This window comes from Lissotriton helveticus, chromosome 10 (genome assembly GCF_964261635.1).
Source record: "Lissotriton helveticus chromosome 10, aLisHel1.1, whole genome shotgun sequence".
NCBI classification, from domain to species: Eukaryota; Metazoa; Chordata; class Amphibia; order Caudata; family Salamandridae; genus Lissotriton; species Lissotriton helveticus.
In genome coordinates this window covers 1,217,291,488-1,217,297,923 of record NC_136071.1, presented here as the reverse complement: position 1 = coordinate 1,217,297,923, position 6,436 = coordinate 1,217,291,488, and positions in this window count along the sequence as shown.

Here is a 6,436-nt window from a genome sequence, read left to right as displayed (position 1 = left end):
CTCTAGTCTTAATGCGGTACCGCGATTACTCTAGTAATGTAGCCCACCCCAGACCTGCAGCCCACCCCAGACACGCAGCCCACCCCGGACCCACGGCCCACCCCAGACCTGCAGCCCTCCCCAGGCCCACCCCAGACCCGCAGCCCACCCCAGACCCGCAGCACTCCCCAGACCCACATCCCACCCCAGACCCGCAGCCCACCCCAGACCCGCAGCCCACCCCAGACCCACGGCCCACCCCAGACCCGCTGCCCACCCCAGACCAATGGCCCACCCCAGACCCATGGCCCACCCCAGACCCGCAGCACTCCCCAGACCCGCAGCCCACCCCAGACCCGCAGCCCACCCCAGACACGCAGCCCACCCCGGACCCACGGCCCACCCCAGACCCGCAGCCCTCCCCAGGCCCACCCCATACCCACAGCCCACCCCAGACCCGCAGCCCACCCCAGACCCGCAGCCCACCCCAGACCCACATCCCACCCCAGACCCGCAGCCCACCCCAGACCCGCAGCCCACCCCAGACCCACGGCCCACCCCAGACCCGCTGCCCACCCCAGACCAATGGCCCACCCCAGACCCATGGCCCACCCCAGACCCGCAGCACTCCCCAGACCCGCAGCCCACCCCAGACCCGCAGCCCACCCCAGACACGCAGCCCACCCCGGACCCACGGCCCACCCCAGACCCGCAGCCCTCCCCAGGCCCACCCCATACCCGCAGCCCACCCCAGACCCGCAGCCCACCCCAGACCCGCAGCCCACCCCAGACCCGCAGCCCACCCCAGACCCGCACCCCAGACCCGCAGCCCACCCCAGACCCACGGCCCACCCCAGACCCGCAGCCCGCCCCAGACCCGCAGCCCACCCCATACCCGCAGCCCACCCCAGACCCGCAGCCCACCCCAGACCCACAGCCCACCCCAGACCCGCAGCCCTCCGCCCTCACCTCACACTTTGGAGCCGCCACTCTTCTCCTGACAAAATTCCCCGGACAGAAAGATGCCAGAGACACACGAACATGGGATGAAATAAACGAATACACACAGACCCATCGGTGAGAAAGGTTTCTTTTATTTAAAGTTACAACATAATTAAGCTCCATAAAACTAGTAAACTGTGGTATTCCGGGTCATTTTCTTCAGAACTCCAGGTATGAATCGACTCGTAGAGGTAATGCTTCAGTATCGTAAAGGGTACGCTAATATTATATTTTTTTCTTGAAGGGCATTCGAGGAGAAAGAAATGATTACGCGTGTATGTTTCACAATTCTCATATTTGTCTCCTGAGCTCTGAGCTGGTGTTTCTTGAACGGTTTTCGATTCGACTCGAAGCCGCACCGTGGACATCGGAGCGGACGGCAGAGAGCCGACGGTAGCCCCCGCATGGGCAGGAGCCGCATCCTGGCCCCCAAGGGTCCCGGTGCCGACAGTGAGGGCCCCCAGCGCAGCGCCCAGAAGCTCTAGAGGCGCTGGAGGATGAAGACAGGGGTCCCAGGAAGGTGGGGACGACAGAAACCACAAGTACAGCTCTTGACTTTGGTGACTTCGGTGAATCCAGCCATTTTTGGAGATGGGTCCGGACTTCTTTACTTTTGCTTTTGTCCTGGCCGCCATTTTGCTGCTGTTCTCGCTGTTTCTCTCTACCCTGACTCGCCATCTTGTCCATTCCCTCGTTTCCCCCCTGACGATCCTCAAATGTTTCTTCCCTTTTCTTTTTTTTTTTTTTTTATTTCAAAATATTTTTATTGAAAATAAAATTTTACATAGCCATAGAAAAGACATTCTTAATACTGTACTGGTCTTGCAAGATTGCGGCCTGGCGGGGCCTGAGAGAGAGAAAAGGAAAGGAGAGAGAAAAAAGAGGGGGGGGGGGGGGGGTTGGTTATCGTTCCAGGTATGCGTCGAGAGCTTCCCACATATTCTCCTTGGCTGTATGATTTGCCGCCTTTTGCTTGGCGGTGATGTTATCTGCCCCCCTGAGGAAGGTTACCCAGTTGAACCAGCGCTTGAAAGTGGCTTTGCTGGTGTCCTTCCAGTCACCCAGAATCGTTTTCACTGCAGCCGTTAGAAGGACATCGACCAGGTCTCGTATTTCTTTAGACTGGAGTTCTGTCCCTAGGAATGCAGTGGCTGCCCCGGCTAGTCCTCTTTGTATCTTGCTACCCGTTATTGTGTCTATGACGTTGTAGACCTTGCCCCAGAAAGCTTTGACTTTGGTGCACTCGAATAGCATGTGAGATAGGTCTCCCGTGGCGCTCTGGCAGTTCCAACATGTGCTGTTGTCCCTGGCTCCAACCCTCCCTAGTTCCGCTGGTGTCCAGTGCAACCTGTGAAGTAGCCAGAATTTGGTTTGTGCGAGCTGTGGTGTGATTTTGTTTTTGGACGCTGTCGTCCATAGTTTGGCTCTTTCCACTTCGTTCAGCTGTCTCTGTATGGTCTCCTCCCAGAATGCCAGCGTCTTGTTGTTTACGGTAGTGGTGCGTGGTGTGATTAGCTTGTAGATTTGTGCTATTTGGTGGCCCGTCTTGTTTAAGTTTTGTGCGTATTGTATGATGGTGGGTGTTAGTTTCGTTAGTCCTGCTTTGGTGACAGCTGCTTTGATTTTGAGGAATTCGTAGAACTCCTTGTTAGGCAGGGAGGTCGTCTGCTGTAGTGCCGTGTAGGTGAGTGGGGTGTTCCCTGCTTCTAGTTGCGAAGGCGTAGTGATGCCTCTGCTTCGCCATACCATGCTGTCCAGTGTTTTCCCTTTGTATGTGACTTTGGTGTTATGCCACAGAGATTCCCATTTGGTACCTTTGATACTCACTGCCATTTCCCTGTCTACTCTTAGCAGCGCTATCTTTGTGTTGTGAATTATTGCGTTTCTGGCTTCTGGGTGTTTGTGGGCCGTGAGGGCCATGATTGGGTCTGCGCCACCCAGAAGACACCTTTCCAGGTCCAGCCACACCGGTGTGTAATCTGGTGCGGGGGCAATCCAGTGCAGACCCTGTTTTGCCAGGGACGCCTTCTGAAAGGCTTTGTAGTTTGTGAGGTTCAGTCCGCCTTGTTCTTTTCTAAGTCTGAGTTTCGCTAGGCTCATTCTTGGTTTTTTCCCTCCCCAGAGGAATATGTTGATGCTTTTGTCTAGGCGTTTGTGGAATTCGGGTGTGAGTGTGAGAGGCAGCATGGAAAGCAAGTAGTTTAGCATGGGGGTAACCATCATCTTTATAGTTTCTATCCTACCCCACCAGCTTATGAATTTGGGGCTCCATGTCTCCAGCTTGGACTTAATTTTTTTTAGCATCGCTTCCTCGTTATGGTCCAGTGTTGCCTTTAAGTCCCTTCCGAAAAGGAGGCCTAGGTATTTTAGGGGTTTTGTTTGCCAGGCTAGGCCGGATGTACCCAGCACATCCTTTGTTGTGTGGCAGTTCATCGGTTTGCACTCGGATTTCTCCCTATTGAGCTTATAGCCTGAGACATGTGCATACTCCTCTATTGTTTGCACGAGAGCCTTAATTGATTGTTCTGGGTTGTTCGTGGTGATCAGAATATCGTCTGCGTATGCCGCTAACTTGAAGGCTTGCCCCTCTATCTGCACCCCCGTGATCCGGTCATTTGACCTGATCATGTGGAGGAGTGGTTCCAGGGCGAGCAGGAATAGTCCCGGTGATAGGGGGCAGCCTTGCCTTGTTCCTCTCTCTAGTATGAGTGTGTCTGATGTGGCTGCGTTAACTACCACTCGCGCCCGGGGGTTTTTGTACAGGGACATGACCATACCCCTGTATTTCTCGCCTAGACCAAATTTGAGCATGCATTGGTTGAGGAAGGGCCATGAGACTCTGTCGAAAGCTTTTTCCGCATCCAAGGCGATCATCACCGCCTTTTCCGCGCTGTTGGCCGTTCGGTTGATTAGGTGGCATAGCAATCTGGTGTTGTCTTGCGATAGTCTGTTTTCCAGGTAGCCCACCTGAGCTTTGTGTATGAGCGCGGGGAGAAGTGCATTTAGCCTGGCGGCCATGACTTTTGCATAGATTTTGCAGTCCACGTTAATTAGAGAGATTGGTCTGTAGTTGTGAGGGAATTGGGGGTCCTTCCCTTCTTTGGGGATGACAATAATGTTTGCCTCCGCCATTGAGTCTGTCATATTTCCGTTTTCTGCACAAGCACGGAATACTCTGACAAGTGTGTCTTTGAGTAGCGGTTGGAATTGTTTATAGAAGGTGGCTGTGAAGCCATCTGGTCCTGGGGCCTTGTTGGGTTTTAGTGAGTCTATGGCCATCCCCACCTCCGCTTTAGTTATATCTTGGTCTAGGGCCTCTCTTTGTTCTTCGCTTATACTGGGTAGGTCCAGGCCTCCCAGCAGGCTTGCCCCGCCGTCCGCATCTAGCGATGCGTCAGCTGTGTATAGTTCTTTGTAGAACTTCCTGAATGTTTCGAGGATATGTTTATTCGCTGTGTGTGTTTTATTGTCTGCGTCTGTTATTGTGGCTATGCAGTGCTGCCTTTGCTTGGCTTTCAGGTAGCCTGCCAAGGCCTTCCCTGCTTTGTTCGCCGAGCATAAGTTTATGGCTTTGTACTTGTTGATCCACGTGGATGCCCTCTCGCTTAGTATTCTGTTTAGCTCATATTTTTTCTTTGTTAGTGTTGTGAGTGTGTTCCTATCTGTTAGGTTGGCCGTGTGGTTCCTTTCTAGCCCCTTGATCTGCTCCTCCAGTTCCTTAATTTTTTTGTTTCTGCCCCTGTTCATGCGTGCTTTGATGTTTATGAGTTTCCCTCTTATTGTTGCTTTAAGCGCGTCCCATAGTGTCGCTGGCCCTGTGTCAACTGTGTCGTTAAACTCGAGATATTCTTTGATCGCTTCCTCTATTTCCGTGATATTGGCAGGGTTTTCGAGTATGTCACTGTTGAGTCGCCATCTCCTGCTCGGTGTTTCGTTATGCTTGCCACTCAGGGAGAGGGATATGTGTGCGTGGTCTGAGATTGTGATGGGTCCTATTTCCGTCGTGTCCGTCAGGTGTGTGTGTGTGTTGGACATGAGTAAGTAGTCTATCCTGCTGTATGAGTTGTGCGGGTGCGAGTAGAAAGTGTACTCTCTGGCGCTCGGGTGTTGTAGTCGCCATGGGTCCGCTAGTGAGAGTTTGGTGCATAGGTTTTTAAGTATGTTCTGTTCTTGTGAGGCATGACTAGATCTGTGTGGGTGCCTGTCAGTTGCGTTGTCCATCGCCTGGTTCATGTCCCCTGCCACGATTAGTAGTTCGCCCAGTGGGACCTTGCTAAGTTCAGTTTCTAGATCCTCCCAAAAGTTTTTGTCCCCTGTGTTTGGCCCGTATATATTGGCTATGTGTACCCTTTCATCGCCTCTGTTGATTGATGTGATCAGCCTCCTTCCCATGGTGTCTGCTGTGTTACTGTCGGCCTGGAACTTCCCTTTCTTATTGATCAGAGTAATGACCCCTCCCTTTTTGTTGACTGCCGGTGAGCACAGTACTTCGCTTATCCAGCTGGCCTTCATTCTGTTTGCGTCCTCTGCGGACACTCTAGTTTCTTGCAGGACGTATATGTCTGCCTTCAGCTTGTAAAGGTAGTCTAGTGTTTTCCGTCGTTTGACGGGGTGGTTTAGCCCTTTGACGTTGAGTGACACTATCTTTATGTCTGAGGCTATCTGTGCCAGGCTACTATTGTCGGGAGCCATCATGGTGTGCTGACTGTGTCGCTATACCTACGTGCACCCGTTGTGTATTGCCCCTTTGCCCTATTCTTGCCTAGTGGCAGCCACGACACACACGCCTCCCCTTGAGGTGTTGGATGGGATGGGGGTATAGAAAAGAGGGTATAAAAGAAAAAGAAAGAGATGTACATCCGCCAGGCTCTGATTGTCCATGCAGCAGGGCCTCCCCCCCGACCCCCTCCCCCCCTCCACCCCCCCTCCCCCCTCCCCCCTGTCAACGTACTGTAAACGTGCGACAGCAACGGTTCCCGCCCTCCGCTTCCCCGGTTCCATAAAAAGTCTGAAATGCCCCCGCCCCTCCTTGCCCCCGTGCTTCGCTTTTAGGCAAAGGATATGGTTGTCAGGTGTCCAAACCCCTGTTGTTGATCTTGTGTGGTTGTCCATGCTTCGCTGGGTTTGACAGGGGTGGGGAGTTCAGATCAGTGTCTCTACACATAACTAAAAAGAAAAACATTGTTGAGGTAGATCTGTTCTCCGATGCTTTACGTCCTTCCCTTTCCGTCCCTTCCTTGAGGTAGTTATTGCATGCCTTCCGCTTTGCAGTGTTCTTTGCCGCCGTGTCATTTGCCGCCCGCTGCCCCCTTCTCTTCCGTCTCTGAGCTATCCGATGATGCTCTTCTTTTAGCTGTGCCTGGCGTTGTTTGTTCCATCTCCTCCAGCTCTGGCTTCCTGAGGTATCTACGTAGTTCCTCTGGGTCGTCGAACATACGTGTGTCCTGCCCGTCTG